Source organism: Globicephala melas, chromosome 18, assembly GCF_963455315.2.
Source record: "Globicephala melas chromosome 18, mGloMel1.2, whole genome shotgun sequence".
Lineage (NCBI taxonomy): Eukaryota > Metazoa > Chordata > Mammalia > Artiodactyla > Delphinidae > Globicephala > Globicephala melas.
Genome location: NC_083331.1, coordinates 58763926 through 58783548, shown reverse-complemented (window position 1 = coordinate 58783548; position 19623 = coordinate 58763926).

The window sequence follows — 19623 nt, the reverse complement described above, 5'->3', positions numbered from 1 at the left end:
ACAGTATGGAGGTTCCCTAAAAAACTAAAAATAGAACTACCATACGACCCAGCAATCCCACTACTGGGCATATACCCTGAGAAAACCATAATTCAAAAAGAGTCATGTACCACAGTGTTCACTGCAGCTCTATTTACAATAGCCAGGACATGGAAGCAACCTAAGTGTCCATCAACAAATGAATGGATAAAGAAGATGTGGCATACATATGCAATGGAATATTACTCAGCCATAAAAAGAAACAAACTTGAGTTATTTGTCGTGAGGTGAATGGACCTAGAGTCTGTCATACAGAGTGCAGTAAGTCAGAAAGAGAAAAATAAATACCATATGCTAACACATATATATGGAATCTAAAAGAAAAATGGTCATGAAGAACCTAGGGGCAGAACATGAATAAAGATGCAGACCTACTAGAGAATGGACTTGAGGACATGGGGAGGGGGAAGGTTAAACTGGAACAAAGTGAGAGAGTGGCACGGACATATATACACTACCAAATGTAAAATCGATAGCTAGTGGGAACCAGCCGCATAGCACAGGGAGATCAGCTCGGTGCTTTGTAACCACCTAGAGGGGTGGGATAGGGAGGGTGGGAGGGAGGGAGATGCAAGAGGGAATAGATATGGGGATATATGTATATGTATAGCGGATTCACTTTGTTATAAAGCAGAAACTAACACCATTGTAAAGCAATTATACTCCAATAAAGATGTTAAAAAAAAAGAAATTAAGAAAAATGTATAGTTAAAATTTCTGAATTGATTTCAAATTTTCCTTGACAAATAGAAAGTCTTTCACTTCAAGACTAAAACTCAAGACTCAGTTCAAGATTGAAAGATGTGAACCTTGACTTAAAGGTTAAAAGTCAAGCTTGCTTTAAGGGTAAAGGTAATTTACCAATTTTTCTTATTCCTTTTACATTTTAGTTTTCTTACATTTAAAATTGAGTCACAGGGCTTCCCTGGTGGCACAGTGGTTAATAATCAGCCTGCCAGTGTAGGGGACACAGGTTCGAACCCTGGTCCAGGAAGATCCCACATGCCACTGAGCACCTAAGCCTATGCGCCACAACTACTGAGGCAGTGCACCTAGAGCCCATGCTCCGCAACAAGAGCAGCCACCATAGTGAGAAGCCCGTGCACCACAACAAACAGTAGCCCCCTCTCTCTGCAACTAGAGAAAGCCAACATGCAGCAATAAAGGCCCAATGCAGCCAAAAATAAATAAATTAAATAAATAAATAAAAATAAATAAATAAAATTAAATTAAGTCACTTATAATTTGCCCTGGTATACAACGTGAGGGATGGATCCACATCATCATTATTTTTTCAAATAACTAATTAGTTATCAAACATTATTGATTTTTTAAAAATCAATCTTTCCATTGTTAATTTGAAATGCCACTTTTATTGTATATTAAATTCTGATGACTGGGATACATTTCTGGACAGTCTCTTTGAAACTTTGGTCTCTCTGTCTATTCACAGAGTAGTACCACACTATTTTACAGAGGATTTATAATATCTTAAGTACCTTATAGAGCTAGTTCTGATTCATTGCTTTTCTTTTTTAGAGTTTCCTTGGCTACTTTTGACTGTTAATTTTTCTGTCTGAGCTTTAGAGTGAGCATCATCTTTAATATCAGAATTAAAAGCTTTCGATATTGGAGGATGCACATTAAATTATCAAATAATCTAGGGAAAATTAGCAACTTTATGCAGGTGGATATTCTTATTCAATAGCATGAAATGCATTTTTAAAATTTATATTTTTCCTTCATGTATGTTTTACATTTCCCTAATACAGGTTTTGCACGTTTTTTGTTAACTTTATTTCTATGTGTCTTATGTTGCTGTATGTGTGCACTTGTGTGTATGTGTGCACACACCATAATAAATTGTCCCATTATAAATTTTGAATGGTTGTTATTTTTATATGCAAAGGCTAATGACTTCCAGATAACAATTTTGTATGTTCCTTGTAAATGTCTTTTGTGGCACTTTTCAGTTGATTGACCTGGGCTTTTATATACATTTTCATACCACCTATAAGAGATTTAGTTTTCATTTTTCTGTTCAAATATTCATTATTTTTATTTTTGCCTAATTTTATTTACTGATATCTACAGATAATGAAAATTGTGGTAGAGATGACAGGAATAATTTTTTGTTTCTGACTTTATTGGGAATACCTTTTTTTTTTCTTTTTACAAATGATCTGATTATCTAACTTGTATATGGCTTATTAAGAAAGTATCCTTTGGGGCTTCCCTGGTGGCGCAGTGGTTGGGAGTCTGCCTGCCGATGCAGGGGACACGGGTTTGTGCCCCGGTCCGGGAGGGTCCCACATGCCGTGGAGCGGCTGGGCCCGTGAGCCACGGCCGCTGGGCCTGTGCGTCCGGGGCCTGTGCTCCACAATGGGAGAGGCCACGACAGTGAGAGGCCCACGTACCACAAAAAAAATAATAATAAGAAGAAGAAAATATCCTTTGATATCAGTTTTACTGGATTTTTTAAAAAATCAAGTACAGGTATTAAATTTTTAATATTTTTATTCAGCATCTATGAAAATCATCATGCTATTCTCAATAACTATTTAAAATATGTGTACATATTAAAATGTTATAATTATATTAAAAGATTAGTATAATAGTGTGTCCAGCTCATCTGTGTATTTCTGAAGTAAACTCATCTTGTTCATGATATAGTATTCTTTAATGATCTGCTAGATTCTGTTTACTAACATTGTTTTTAGAATTATTATATTGCCATAGTAAGCTAAATCTCTAGCATTCTTCTGCCCCACACTTAGGAAGTTTTGGTGTCTGTCTCATACTGACCCAATAAAATGTTTTTGGATCTTTTCTTTCTTTTTCTTCTCTTTACAAACAATTTAAATAACACTGGAATTTTCTGAGTTTTGAAGGTTTGGTAGATTTGCCCTGTAAATTTTTCTGTGTATTTTTGGGAGTTATGGTATTTTGTAATCAGAGTATTGTCTGTATTATATCCACATTTATGCATTTACAATTACTGAACTTATTGTAAGTTAAAATTTTAACAATATTAAATGTTTCATGAGTATTTGGAAAGATATTTTATTTTCTAATATGAGGGTTCCAAGTCTAATATATATCCTTAAGGTATGCCTCATTTATTATGCTGATAAATCTTTTTTCTCTCTCTTGTATTGAGAGAGATGAATTTATGTCCTCCATAATTACATAATTCCATCTATTTTCTCTACATTTCTGCTGAGATTTAAATGTATTTATACTTAATTTTGTCTTAACTAATTCTGTTCATTATTAAGTAAGTATATATTTGAAACTTTATTTTCACCTGATGAATTTATTTCTGTTTTGTGCTGTGGAAAAATTTGACAAATATGCAGCTGTATCAACATCTAAGTTATTTGTTGAGATGATTATGTGATTTTTATTTTTTCTTGTGTTAATGTGTTGCATCATATTGGTTGATTTGCAAATATTGAACCAACCCTGTAATGAATCCCTCTTGTTCATAGTGTATGATACTTTTATATATTGTTGAATTCAGTTAGCTAATATTTGTTTAGGATTTTTGCATCAATATTCATCAGAGATATCAGCTGTAATTTTCTTTTTATAGTATCTTTGGTTTCAGTATCAGGGTAATGAATGCCTCATAGAATGTATTTGGCAGTATTCTGTCTTCTTCAATATTTTGGAATAGTTTGAGAAGAACAGATATTAGCTCTTCTTTATATGTTTCATAGAATTTCCCTGTGAAGTCATCTGGTCCTGGACTTTGTTTTCTGGGAGGTGATTTTTTGTTTTTTTTTTTTTGTTTTTTAATTACAAATCAATTTCACTATTCATGATTGGTCTGTTTGGATCATCTGTTTCTTCCTGATTCAGCCTTTGCAGGTTGTATATTTCTAGAGATTTGTCCATTTTTTTGTAGGTTGTCTAGTTTGTTGGCATATAACTATTTGTAGTATTCTCTTATTTTTTGTATCTCTGGCATTGGTTGTTACTTATCCTCTTTCATCACTTATTTTATTTGGGTCCTGTCTTCTTGAAAAGCCTGGCTAAAGTTTTGTTAATTGTGTTTATCTTTCCAAAAAAAAACAGCTCTATGTTTCATTGATGTTTTCTATTGTTTTTTAAAATCTCTATGTTATTTATTTTCTCTCTGATCTTTATTGTTTCCTTGCTTCTCCTGACTTTGGACTTTGTTTTTTCTTCTTTTTCTAATTCCTTTAGATGATAGGTTAGGTTATTTGAGATTTTTGTTGTTTCTTGAGGAAGGCCTGTATCACTATGAACTTGTCTCTTAGAACTGCTTTTACTGCATCCCATGGATTCTGAAGTGTTGTGTTTCCATTTTCATTTGCTCAAGGTATTTTCTGATTTCTTCTTTGATTTTTTCATTGACCCATTTGTTTTTCAGTTGCATGTTGTTTAGTCTCCATGTGTTTGTGCTTTTCCCATTTTTCTTCCTATAATTGAGTTCTGGTTTCATACTGCTGTTGTCAGAAAACATGCTTGATATAATTTTTATCCTCTTAAATCTATTGAGATTTGTTTTGTGGCCTAGAATGTGATCTATCCTAGAGAACATCCCATGTGAACTTGAAAAGAATGTGTATTCTGAACGTCTAAGTTATTTGTTTGACTTCTTCCTACAATAAGAAAACTCTCATTTATACATATATGTTCCTTAATATTTTTAAAAAAATGAATCCACATCCTCAGAAAATTGATAGTTTTTGCCCAATTTTAGGAGCTTTACAGAACCTGTGTAAACCATTTGAGAACTGTTTTCTAGATTCAGAACCCGTGTTATTGATAAAGCAGTTGAGACCCATATGTGAACCATTAATTTAAATCAAGTCCTGTTCCATTGTCCTTTCTAGTAACAATGCTATTTATACTCCAGATCAAATGTAGCACCCTGTGATACTTTAGCACTAGAGAGTTTCTTCTAGTTTCGCCTTCATCCATTATAAACACTATTTAGGGAAAAGTAATAGCTAGTCTATTAAACTGTACTATTCACAATATGCTTTCACAAAGAAATTTTACTATATACATCTTTTTGAATTAGGAAGAATGTTTTATTGTTTGTTTTTCTTTAACAAGAAAGGAAATGATGGCTTTAAGTGTAACTCCACTGACAAGAATATTAGTAAATAGCAGAGGCTTAATTCAGGTTTGGTCTGCTGACTCTGTCTAAAATTCTGTTCACTGTAGCAGTAGATCCTAATGCTAACCTATTGACCAGCACCTGACCATATAAAGGTTTTACATATCCTCAGTAAAGAGAGAAAAGCAAACACAAGGGAAGTTTCATAAAGTAAAGGTATATGTTTTCAGAAATGTCCTATGTTTTAAAGTGTTGCCTTTTTTACTTTCATGGTGTTACACATTTTTCCATTATTAAATTTTTATTGTGAATGTTATGTATATATGAATTTCTGTGTGTGTATATGTATAAAAGTACATTTAACTTATTTTAATGACAAAATACAATGTTGCCAACCTTAAACCTGAGTCTCAGTTTATTGTCTAATTTGGAAAACTCTGAATCCTGAAGATTATCTCCTACACTACAGATGCCTAGAATTCATTCACTTAACATCAGCCTAATTGGATTATTACCAAGTTTGCTTTTCTCTCTCCTCTTCACAAAAACATCATGTAAGCATTTGACTTTGCCTGACTAAGCTTAAGATGTATAATTTCATGCATAATATTTACCCAGTAAGTCAAGAAATACTGTCAAAATCTGGAACAAATTTGAATTGATGATCTCATTAATTTTCAGTAATCTTAAAATTTAAGTAGTAAGAAACAATGATAATTAAAATAATTCTTGCTAATGAATACCATCTCAGATATTAATTCCCTGTTAACTGGCTTAAAGAAGTTTTTAGCAAATGTCCTGCTATTTATAGATGCTACATCATTCATCCAGTTTGCGGAGAATCAGATATTCTTATAGCCTTAGCTATTGTCAGTAAAATCAAATCATATTTTGATCTTATTTAAAGTTTTTAGTCATCTATTCAGAAAATGTTCTCAACTAAGTACATAAAGACGTATACTTCTGCTTTGGATAGCTTTTTTAAAATATGTTCAATAATTTTAGGTATTTTTCAAAACTTGATTTTTGAGCATTATTTTCAGAAGTCTTCTTTATATTAGAAATCTACTTTTATAAAATCAATAAATGTTGAGTTTTGATCACTTGATTAAAAATATATATATGACCAAAATGTATAGCCAATATGTAACTTCTTTTTCCTGGTATAGTTTCATTGGCCTGTTTTCCTGTTTGTGTTTCAGCAACTTAACAATTATAAATCAAGATTATTATATTGCAACATTCACTTACTCATTCAGTAAAATACTGATAATTCAGTGCTTTTTATTTTTTAAATGTATCTTCAGTCTAATTAAATGGTGTAGTCAGAATGGACTAAGATGTGTTTCTTAAAAAGTACAATTCTGTTTTAATCTGAATTAAGGAAGACTTTTTACTTTTTATTTTTTCTTATAGAAGAACTTAAGCATATACTTTAAATTTCAACAATATGAAACTAATTCCTATTGTAAGAATTGAGCAATATGCAAGTTAGAATTTATGTAATTTTGAATGTAAAAGGTAAAAACTTCATACCAAATAAGGCAAAATTGGAGAGGAAAAGTAAATAGTTGTTTTCAGTGAAGATTTTTATTGTTTCCAAATAAAATTTCAATACAAACTAGTTCTCAGTGCTCTAGTAAAGGCAGCTTCAATAACATTTGCAATCAATAAGTATAATTGCTAACTCTGCATTTTATAGGGCATAATATATGCTTGAATAGGTGGATTATGATTATGCCACAAGAACCTTCCATGTCTACATTCCTTTTGGGAGTAAATACATAAACCACTGTCAACTGTTACATTATAACGCCTAGCAGAGTTAATTGGACTTAGAAAGGCCAGCTGAGGAGGAGAAGAAAACTCTTAAGAGGCCTACATAGTTGCTTTGCTCCATGGCAATAATAGTGACTATCCAACAAGATATAACCTCTTAGAATGTTTGAATGTGATACATACAGAACATGGACAATAGTAATAAGTGATATTCTTGCCCCTTTCTGCCTGGCAAAACCATAAGAGGTTAATTCAGTTCTTTGTTTACTCTAGCTAATGATGGCAGGTATAGAACATACAAATTTACTATCTGGTTTCAATTTAAATCCATGACTTAACTCAGACGTGTTTAGTACTGCCTGATATTTCTACTACATATATATTGTTTAATAATTAATATTAAATAAAATAATAGTAACATGTGAATTAGTCTCTTCTCCCATTCTCCTAAAATTCTATTTCACAGCATCACTCTTTTCAAACCCCCATCCCTTCAATATCCTACTCACTCTCAGCTGAAAAGTTTGTTTCTTATCTCACTTAAAGCAAAAGTCATCAGAAGAGAACTACATTCCATCAGTGAGGAAACTAAACTGACATTCAGTCCAGAGACCTCCCCAAACTGTGACTAGGACAAATAAATTGTTCCCCCGCTACTTTTGTTTTTCTAACTTATATAAATCTGTGAGGACAGAGTCCAGGAATGCCATGACATCTCCTTAGTAATCACAGAATTATATTCCTTTTACTTCTCTGCTCTCTTATTCTTAACAATTCCTTTTACTTCTCTGCTTTTCTTAACAAAGGGCTTTTACATTCAGGTTTGACTCGTGGGCGCCAAATGATTGCAGGACTTGCAATCATGACTTCTGAATTCGAAGCAGAAAAAGAAAGGGCAGGGAGAAAAGTACACATCCCTAGCTGAATCACCTCTTTTGAAGCTCTAACCCATTTCCTCCAATTATATTTTATCATCTTCCCATCCTCGTTGAAGTCTGAGTACAGAGCAGCACTAATCACAGCATGATTCTATGTCTAAGGAAGATGGGGAAAATGGATACTGGATAGGTGACTGGTAATCTCTGTGACAGTCCCCTGCTCCTCAGAATTTTGATTCAAACTATGAGGTCTCTGAGTGATGTGTAGTCCTCTCCATCTCATGTGGATGTTGTTTTTTCCTGAGAAGGAACATGTAATCTGCAAAACAATATATTTGGCCCCATCACACCCAACATACCATAGTAGAGAATGTAGAGACAAATCTCTCTCTCCCACACATGTACGCATACACACATACACACACATACACACAAAACCTTCCCAATCAGAAAAGAGAAGAAGAGAAAACACGCACCAGGCACTGGTTCAGAACAATTATCAAAACATACTCGTGAGGGCTCACTGACACGTCTTACCATGGCAGTAAAACGAGGCCTTCACTTTCTGGTTCTCCTCTGTGTGTGTGTCTCTTCGTCATTCAAGTGTTTCTTCATTACCTCTGTGACTCATTCTGAGATGGGCATTTGAGGAAAAAGAGGTTTAAGAGAACACTTCACAGACTAGTACAGTTTGGGGAGGTCTAGGGTTTTTCTAAGGGCTGTATAGTCACATGCACAAGTGTATGTATAGCCACCCAGGTTTTAGTTGTTTTTTGAAGTTAATACTTTCAGATTCCTGTAAAGTTACCTAGTTTTTTACTTCTGGGCAATTCCTTGGATGAGTAATTATAACCAAGAAATTGTCTAGGTGTAACTTTCAAGCACAAAGTTTCTTGTGTTCTACTTACTGTGTTCCATCTGTCTTCCCATGCCTGAAGTTGGCAGTTACCCTGCAACCGTATAAAACTATAATTAAAACGAAATTTTTAATATGGTCATCATCAGTGCACTTAATGTGAGTATATGGCAGGGATTATTACTGGAAGATGTTTTTAAAAGTCTGGTGGATACAGTTTCTCTCCTGCCAATCTTACCTCCCTGCAATAACTGCTTTAAGAGCTTCAGTTTGGGCTACAGATCAGCAGCAGTTAGCCTTTTCCCCAACTGGCTCCACATCACAGTACTCTTAGTGATCGTTGATATCAGGGCACAGGCAGAGAGCGTCCCCACTCTCAGAACAGGATTTCCTTTTATTCTTGCTTACAGCTTAGATAACTTTATCCTGAATTCATATTTTTGTTCAAGAACTTTGCTGGAAACAGCAAAAAGGAGCCATCATATGGAATATTCTAAACATTCCCTACCATTTTCTTTGGTTTTACAGTCTCAGTAAGAATGTAGTCTGTTCTCAAAACTACATCAAGTAATGGTTTGACCAAATGTTTATTATTATTATTATTATACCAACTCTATCTTGAACCATGTGAACTCATGTAATGTCTTGTCATCACTTTTGTTCAGCCACATTTTAATTTGTGTTACTACCAACACTTCCAAATTATATCTATTTCAAGAATTGTGTTTAGAAAACATTTTTAAAAGGTGTAAGCAAGTTAGAGGCTTATTTTTCATTCAGGTAAAACATACTTGGAAGAAGACGGTCCACGTCTTCTTTTGGTGACATCATACTTATTAGAGACTAGCAATGAGTACCTTCCAGTCTCAGTACATCAGAGATACAGGCAGACCTCGTTTTACTGCACTTCCCTTTATTGTACTTCACAGGTACTGCGTTTTCTACAAATTGAAGTTCGTGGCAACCCTGCATCAAGCAAGTCTAGTGGAGCCATTTTTCTAAAGCATTTGCTCATTTTGTGTCTCTTTATCATATTTTGGTAATTCTTGCAATATTTCAAAATTTTTCATTATAGTTATATTTGGTATGGAGATACATGATCAGTGATATTTGATGTCACTATTGTAATTGTTTTGGGGTGCCACAAACTGAGCCCATTAGAGATGGCAAACAATAAATATTTTGTGTGTTCTGACTGCTCCACCGAATGGCTGTTCCCCAGTCTCTCTCCCTCTCCTCAGACCTTCCTATTTCCTGAGACAAAACAATGTTGAAATTAGGCCAGTTAATGACCCCTAAGCGTTCAAGTGAAAGGAAGAATTGCACATCTCTCACTTTAAATCAAAAGCTGGAAATGATTAAGCTTAGCAAGGAAGGCGTATCGAAATCTAAGATAGGCTGAAAGCTAGGCCTCTTGCACCTAACAGTTAGCCAAGTTGTGAATGCAAAAGAAAAGTTCTTGAAGGAAATTAAAAGTGCTACTCCAGTGAACACACGAATGATAAGAAATTAAACAGCCTTATGACTGATGCGGAGTTTCAGTGTTCTGGGAAGAAGATCAAAGCCTCCGCAACATTCCAAAGTTAAGCCAAAGTCTAATCCAGAGCAAGGCCTTAACTCTGTCCAATTCTGTGAAGGCTGAGAGAGGTGAGGAAGCTGCAGAAGCAGAGTCTGAAGCTAGCAGAGCTGGGCTCCTGAGCTTTAAGGAAAAAAGCTGTCTCCTTAACATAAAAGTACAAGGTGAAGCAGCAAGTGCCGATGTATTGTAGAAGCTGTGGTGAGATATCCAGAAGACGTAGCCAAGATCATTAATGAAGGTGGCTACACACTGAACCACAGATTTCCAATGTAGACTAGACAGCCTTATACTGCAAGAAGATGCCATCTAGGGCTTTCACAGCTAGAGAGGAGGAGTCAGTGCCTGGCTTCAAAGCTTCAAAGGACAGGCTGACTCTTTTAGGGGCTAATGCAGCTGGTGACTTGTAAGTTGAAGCCAAAGCTTATTTACCATTCCAAAAATCCTAGGGTCTTTAAGAATTATGCTAATTATACTCTACCTGAATGACAGCACACCTGTTTAGAACATGGTTTACTGAATATTTTAAGCACACTGTGGAGACCCACTGCTCAGAAAAAAGAAGAAAAAATCGTTTCAAAATATTACTGCTCATCAACAATGCACCTGGTCACCCAAGAGCTCTAATGGAGATGTACAAGATTAATGTTGTTTTCATGCCTGCTAACACAACATCCATTCTGCAGCCCATGGATCAAAGAGTAATTTCAACTTTCAAGTCTTATTATTTAAGAAATACATTTCCTAAGGCTATAGCTGCCACAGACAGTGCTTTCTCTGATGTATGTGGGCAAAGTAAATTGAAAACCTTCTGGAAAGGATTCACCATTCTAGATGCCATTAAGAACATTTGTGATTCATGGAAAGAGGTCAAAATATCAACATTAATAGGAGTTTGGAAGATGTTGATTCCAGCCTTCATGGATGATTTTGAGGAGTCCAGGATTTCAGTGGAGGAAGTAATTGCAGATGTGGTGGAAGTAGCAAGAGAACTAGAATTAGAAGTGGGGCCTAACAATGTGACTGAAATGCTCCAATCTCATGATAAAACTTTCACAGATGAGGAGTTGTTTCTTATAAATGAGCAAAGAAAGTGGTTTCTGGAGATGGAATCTTCTCCGGTGAAGATGCTGTGAAGATTGTTGAAATAACAACCAAGTATTTAGAATCTGGCATAAACTTAGTTGACAAAGCATCGATAAGGTTTGACAGAATTTCCAGTGTTGAAAGAAGTTCTACTGTGGCTAAAGTGCTATCAAACAGCAGCATTGCATGCTACAGAGAAATCGTTCATTTAGGGAAGAGTCGATCGATGCAGCAAATTTCATTGTCTTAATTTAAGAAATTGCTACAGCTACCCCAGCCTTCAGTACTCACCACTGTGATCAGTCAGCAGCCATCAGCATCGAGACAATACCCTCCACCAGCAAAAAGATTCCAACACAATGAAGGCTCAGCTGATGATTAACATTTTATATCAATGAAGTATTTTTTTCACTAAGATATATACATTGTTTTTTTAGACATAATGCTATTGCACACTTAGACTACAGAATAGTGTAGACATAACTTTTATGTACACTGGGAAAAACATTTGTATGACTCACTTTATTGTGATATTTGCTTTATTGTGGTGGTCTGGAACCAAACCCACAATGTCTCCAAGGTATGCCTGTAGGTGATGCCTGATGGAGCTTCAGTCTACTCTTGCTGTTGTAGAGAAGAAGATACAAAAATGTGTCCGGGAGAAATTGCTTGTTTCATTGATCACAGACAGTGAATCATACTTACTCTCACTGGCCAAAGCTATTGCAAGGGTGGCTGAGACATTTAGTTTTAGACTGGAAATATTGTCCAACTTAAGTAATACAAGGATTATTCAGTAATTAAGAAGGGGAGATTGGGTATGGAAGAGATTGTATACTCCCATCATCACATCACTGTGTGTACTGCACATTCCACTTCATCTCCTGCTACTTTGGATGAATATTTAGGCTCTTCATAAAATTTTTAAAAGTATGTTAGCAATATATCTGAGGCAAAATCTTCCCCTTGTGCATTCTATTCTATACTCATTCACGTTTGGTACTTACGACGTAACTTGTGTGATTTGCCCTCTTTTGAATCATCAGGATTTGCCTCTCTACTAGGTTATTTATATCAGCCTATAAACTTACAACCCTGATGAAATAACTTCTGCTTTAAAACTTTTCTGTTACATAACCATCCTCTACCAGCTAATGCCTCATTTCTTTCTTACATCAAGCTGTCCAATGAGGTGGGTGTTAACTGTTCAATAAAGAAAATATTATCAAAAATTCAGTTTCTCAGGTGCACTGGACACATTCAAGTGTTCAATAACCACATAGGGCTAGTGACTAACATACTGGACAGTACCCTTTATATACTTCTCTGTTTGTAGAATATCTATTGGACAGCCCTATGTAATGAAAAGATACAAGCTTCTTAGCAGTGGAAGATAAAACAATACATATCAAAACTTGGGAGATGCAACAAAATTTTATGTAAAGGAAAATGTATAGCTTTAAATGCATACTTTAGAAAAGAACGTTGAACTCTAATAAGGTTAGAAAAACCACAAAACAATAACTCCAATGAGTTATTAAAGTTAATAATGGAAATAAATAAATAAAATGGAAAACAGGCAAACGAAGAGGATCAGCAAAGCCAAAAGTTGGTTCTTTGAAATTAGTAGTGAAATTCATCAACCACTATTAAGGCTTATCCAGGAAAAACAAATGTCTCCTAGAAGATAAATGTTAAGAATAAAACTAGGAATCACAGATATCTTATGGAGGAGAGAGCAAAAGTTGCTGAAGTGAAAGGTCTGTGTAAAGCTGGCTCTGTCTGGGTAGTGGGTGATGTCAAAAAAAGCAAGGTGTAACTCGGGAAGAAGTCTTTAAGAAAGTGAATAATGCTTTCAAAGACATTAAAGGAAAACAAAAATAATTATTATCAGCTTGAGAAAATCACATGTGATATTTGACACCAGAAGAATGGACTGGCTTTTTTAAGGCACGTTCAGACTTAGAAGGCAAAAGTCCAGTGGAAAGTGTCCAAACCAAGGGAAGAATATTTGCTTAACCACCTATTCCAGCAAAGGCTTTCTTGGAATCTGCTCTGTATCCAGGTCATATTTCCTATACCACCACTTTGGCAATGAACTGTTCTCTGCTCTGCTTTAACTATGGTTGTGCAGAGATTGCTTCCTTATTCTTCAACCACTCTGAGTTCTGAGGAGATGTTCAAAGTTCTGGATGGAAGTACCCAGTGAATCTCTGCCACGCACTTAAGCCATAGCTGCCTGTCAGGGGCTAAGAAGAGAGGAGATCTGATCTCCTTGCCTCCCACTACGACTCACAAAAAAGGAGTTTCTCCCCAAATAGGACATATGTGGGGCAGTTGAAAAGTATACCAACACGCAATGATGCCTTTTATTATTCTGTAACTGTTTTTCAACTTAGAGTATAAACTCTTGCATAGCAGAACCAAAGTATATCTCAAAAAATACATGTTAACCCCTCGTTTAAAGTTTGACAGGTTTTCAGGATTTATTGCCTTTTATGCTACAGTTTGAATTTAACAAAGCAGTGAATGTTAGAACTTTATTTTGGTATCAGACTTAAAGTACTGTTGCTAAAATGGTGCTTAAATAATTGCAAGAGAAAACTGGAATATCTTGTCAAGCTAAATAGACCACCTATAGTGAAATTAATACCCTGTAGGCTGGAGAGTCAAAATAAGAGGGCTGTGGCCTTGCTTTAAGATTCTGTTAAATGCAACCTTGGACCTAGAGGATATCAGAACTGTAATTGTTTATGTTCTATGGCCTGGATGAGTGTGATTTCGTCTTTGTTTAGACCTCTCAACTGAATTTTGGTAACTATTAGTGAACTGACTAGTAGAGTCATGTGTATGCATGTTTATGGATTTTCAGATTTTAGAGCTCATAAAATAGTCTAAGGTAAAGTTTTTGAGGGCAGTAATCATGTGTTCTTGTCAGAGAAGACTGCAATTTTGAAAATTGAATTATATGTGGCAATTAATTTGCTTTTAAGTCAATATCCATTTATTGACTTTTTTATTCATTCTACATACTTATTGAGCCCCAATAATGTGTTAGGTACTCTTCTTGGTGCCAGTGATATGTCAGTGAATGAACCTGTCGTAAACCCCTGTCCTGCTCGAGCAGACTCCAGAGTTTGTAGTATCTATAATATGAGAGATGATTACACATCCAATATAATGTCAGTATGCTTTTGAAAAAGTCTCAATAAAAATATGAAAATGCTGGTACTATGATAAATCTAATACAAAAAAAGAATAAAAAAAACTTCTTAGCTATCATTCATGAGTATGTTAAAATTTTGTATTAGGTTATCTTATTTATAGTAGATAATGCATCTCATTTATAATATCTCTATTATATTCAAATTTTGGAAAAATTATATGTGTTTACAACCTTACAAACAAGTCAATTTGTATTCCAGTTCCACTGGAAGTGATAAACATCTCCAGAAAGACCTAATTTCTTATGATGGCCTTGGTAAACTTATTATTCATAATTTATTCATTAATCAATTTCAATATAGAAAGATAAATATAAAAAAATTAAAGAAAATTATAATTATACAAATAGTACTGGATCCAGCTCTCAAAAAATAGAGTAACTTTTCTATCTACATGGAAAATTTTTTTTTAGTATTTTGTATTCCTTTAAAAACTCTAATGCAAGCTTCTTACTTTTATATAGACTGCATAGTTTACCTTAAACACTTGAAGATTCAAAGATATGTACATCTGCTTAACCTATAAACCTGTCTTAAAAGTGAAGCAGATCGATCGTGCAAAGAGAGATTTATAAAATTAAAATATACCTGAGGCTCTCAATATTTTATGCATTAAATTTGGGGAAATTTATTATGAGGTACATGACATTGGCTCTAAATTTTAAAAATCTAGTTTTCATTAACTTTCCAGTATATACTAAAGAAAGGGAAATTATTAGTTCAAATGAATAAGATTTTTAATATTACCCAGTAGTGGAGTACAATGAGTAACATTTTACCATTAGAAGAAATTGCTTCCCATGAGAGAGATTATTAAATGTCAGTGGAAGGAAGCAAAGATAAATTAGCAGCCTCTGTAACAAACCAGCAGGCATTGAAATCTTGGGAGAGAATTGCTATTTTAAGACTTTCTTATGAGTGCTTAAGAGATGGGGAAAATTCTACGATAGAAGACAGTGATTTTTAAATTTACTATTTTGCAAGGTGAAGGGACAGGAGAGTCATTAGAGCAGTATCCTGAATGGGAAACAATATAGAATAATATTAATTTAACAGGCCATTTTCATGATAGAATTAAAAGGCAAATGTAGCATAATTACAAGTAGAGAGAAAAACCATCAATATATAGATGTTAAGTAATTTTAAAAAAGAGGGCATTAACATTAAAGGACATCCTCAGGGAATGTATTTGTTTGCTTTATTCTTTTTTTTTTTAACATCTTTATTGGAGTATAATTGCTTTACATTGTTGTGTTAGTTTCTGCTGTATAACAAAGTGAATCAGCTATACATATACATATATCCCCATATCCCCTCCCTCTTGCATCTCCCTCCCACCCTCCCTATCCCACCCCTCTAGGTGGTCACAAAGCACCAAGCTGATCTCCCTCTGCTATGCACCTGCTTCCCACTAGCTATCTGTTTTAAATTTGGTAGTGTATATATGTCAATGCCACTCTCTCACTTCGTCCCAGCTTACCCTTCCTCCTCCCCGTGTCCTCAAGTCCATTCTCCTCTACATCTGTGTCTTTATTTCTGTCCTGCCCCTACGTTCTTCAGAACCTATTTTTTTTTCTTTTAGACTCCATATATATGTGTTAGCATATGGTATCTGTTTTTCTCTTTCTGACTTACTTTACTCCATCCACCTCACTATGAATAACTCAATTTCGTTTCCTTTTATGGCTGAGTAATATTCCATTATCTATATGTGCCACGTCTTCTTTATCCATTCATCTGTCGATGGCCACGTAGGTTGCTTCCATGTCCTGGCTGTTGTAAATAGTGCTGCAATGAACATTGTTGTACATGTCTCTTTTTGAGTTATGGTTTTCTCAGGGTATATGCCCAGTAGTGGGATTGCTGGGTCATTTGGTAGTTCTAGTTTTAGTTTTTTAAGGAACCTCCATACTGTTCTCCATAGTGGCTGTACCAATTTACATTTCCACCAACAGTGCAAGAGGGTTCCCTTTTCTCTACACCCTCTCCAGCATTTATTGTTTGTAGATTTTTGGCGGATGGCCATTCTAACCAGTGTGAGGTGATAACCTCACTGTAGTTTTGATTTGCATTTCTCTAATGATTAATTATGTTGAGCATCCTTTCATGTGTTTGTTGGCAATCTGTATATCTTCTTTGAAGAAATGTCTATTTATGTCTTCTGTCCATTTTTGTATAGGGTTGTTTGTTTCTTTGGTGTTGAGCTGCGTGACCTGCTTGTAAATTTTGGAGATTAATCCTTTTGCTTTGTTTGCAAATATATTCTCCCATTTTGAGGGTTGTGTTTTCATCTTTTTTATGGTTTCCTTTGCTGTGCAAAAAACTTTTAAGTTTCATTAAGTCCCATTTGTTTATTTTTATTTCCATTCCTCTAGGAGGTGGGTCAAAAAGGTTCTTGCTGTGATTTATGTCATAGAATGTTCTGCCTATGTTTTCCTCTAAGTGTTTCATAGTGTCTGGCCTTAATTTAGGTCTTTAATGCATTCTGAGTTTATTTTTGTGTATGGTGTTAGGTAGTGTTCTAATTTCATTCTTTTACATGTAGCTCTCCAGTTTTCCCAGCACCACTAATGGAAGAGGCTGTCTTTTCTCCATTGTATATTCTTGCCTCCTTTATCAAAGATAAGGTGACCATATGTGCGTGGGTTTATCTCTGGGCTTCCTATCCTGTTCCATTGATCTATATTTCTGTTTTTGTGCCAGTATCATACCGTCTTGATTACTGTAACTTCGTAGTATAGTCAGAAGTCAGGGAGCCTGATTCCTCCAGCTCCATGTCTCTTTCTCAAGATTGCTTTGGCTCTTTGGGGTCTTTTGTGTTTCCACAGAAATTGTACAATTTTTTGTTCCAGTTCTGTGAAAAATGCCATTGGTAGTTTGATGGGGATTGCATTGAATCTGTATATTGCTTTGGGTTGTATAGTCATTTTCACAGTGTTGATTCTTCCAATCCGAGAACATGGTATATCTCTCCATGTGTTTGTGTCATCTTGAATTTCTTCCATCAGTGACCTGTAGTTTTCTGCATACAGGTCTTTTGTCTCCTTAGGTAAGTTTATTCCTAGGTATTTTTTTCTTTTTGTTGCAAGGGTAAATGGGAGTGTTTCCTTACTTTCTCTTTCATATTTTTCATCATTTCTGTATAGGAATACAAGAGGTTTCTGTGCATTAATTTTATATCCTACTACTTTAGCAAATTCATTGATTAGCTCTAGTAGTTTTCTGGTAGCATCTTTAGGATTCTCTATGTATAGTATCATGTCATCAGCAAACAGTGACAATTTTACTTCTTTTCCGATTTGGATTCCTTTTGTTTCTTTTTCTTCTCTGATTGCCGAGGCTAAAACTTCCAAAACTATGTTAAATAATAGTGGTGAGAGTGGGCAACCTTGTCTAGTTCCTGATCTTAGAAGAAATGCTTTCAGTTTTTCACCATTGAGATTGATGTTTGCTGTGGGTTTGTCATATATGGCCTTTCTTATGTTGAGGTAGATTCCCTCTATGACTCCTTTCTGGAGTTTTTATCATAAATGGGTGTTGAGTATTGTCAAAAGCTTTTTCTGCATCTATTGAGATTATCATACGGTTTTTATTCTTCAGTTTGTTTATATGTTGTATCACATTGATTGTTTTGCGTATATTGAAGAATCCTTGCATTCCTGGGATAAACCCCACTTGATCATGGTGTATGATCCTTTTAATGTGCTGTTGGATTCTGTTTGCCATTATTTTGTTGAGGATTTTTGCATATCTGTTCATCAGTGATATTGGTCTGTAGTTTTCTTTTTCTGTGATTTCTTTGTCTGGTTTTGGTATCAGGGTGGTGGTGGCTCTGTAGAATGAGTTTGGGAGTGTTCTTTCCTCTGCAATTTTTTGGAATAGTTTGAGAAGGGTAGGTGTTAGCTCTTCTCTAAATGTTTGATAGAATTCACCTCTGAAGCCATCTGATTCTGGACTTTTGTTTGTTGGAAGACTTTTAATCACAGTTTCAATCAGTGCTTGTGATTAGTCTGTTTATATTTTCTATTTCTTCCCGATTCAGTCTCAGAAGGTTGTGCTTTTCTAAGAATTTGTCCATTTCTTCCATGTTGTCCATTTGATTGGCATACAGTTGCTTGTAGTAGTCTCTCATGATCCTTTGTATTTCTGCATTGTCAGTTGTTACTTCTCCTTTTTCACTTCTAATTCTGTTGGTTTGAGTCTTCTCCATTTTTTTCTTGATGAATCTGGCTAATGGTTTATCAATTTTGTTTGTCTTCTCAAAGAACCAGCTTTTAGTTTTATTGATCTTTGCTATTGTTTCCTTCATTTCTATCTTATTTATTTCTGATCTGATCTTTATGATTCCTTTCCTTCTGAAAACTTTGTGGGTTTTTTGTTCTTCTTTCTCTGTTTCCTTTAGGTGTAACGTTAGATTGTTTATTTGAGATTTTTCTTGTTTCTTGAGGTAAGATTGTATTGCTATAAACTTCCCCTTAAAACTGCTTTTGCTGCATCCCATAGGTTTTGGGTCATATTGTTTTCATTGTCATTTGTTTCTAGGTATTTTTTGATTTCCTCTTTGATTTCCTCAATGATCTCTTGGTTATTTAGTAGCGTATTGTTTAGCCTCCATGTGATTGTATTTTTTACTGGTTTTTTTCCCTGTAATTGGTACATAGTCTCATAGCGCTGTGCTCTGAAAAGATACGTGTTATGATTTCAACTCTCTTAAATTTACCAAGGCTTGATTTGTGACCCAAGATATGATCTATCTTGGAGAATGTTCCATAAGCGCTTGAGAAGAAGTTGTGTTCTATTGTTTTTGGATGGAATGTCCTATAAATATCAATTAAGTCCATCTTGTTTAATGTGTCATTTAAAGCTTGGGTTTCATTATTTATTTTCATTTTGGTTGATCTGTCCACTGGTGAAAGTGGGGTGTTAAAGTCCCCTACTATTACTGTGTTACTGTTGATTTCCCTTTTTATGGCTGTTAGCATTCGTCTCATGTATTGAGGTGTTCCTATGTTGGGTGCATAAATATTTACAATTGTTATGTCTTCTCTTGGATTGATCCCTTGATCATTATGTAGTGTCCTTCATTGTCT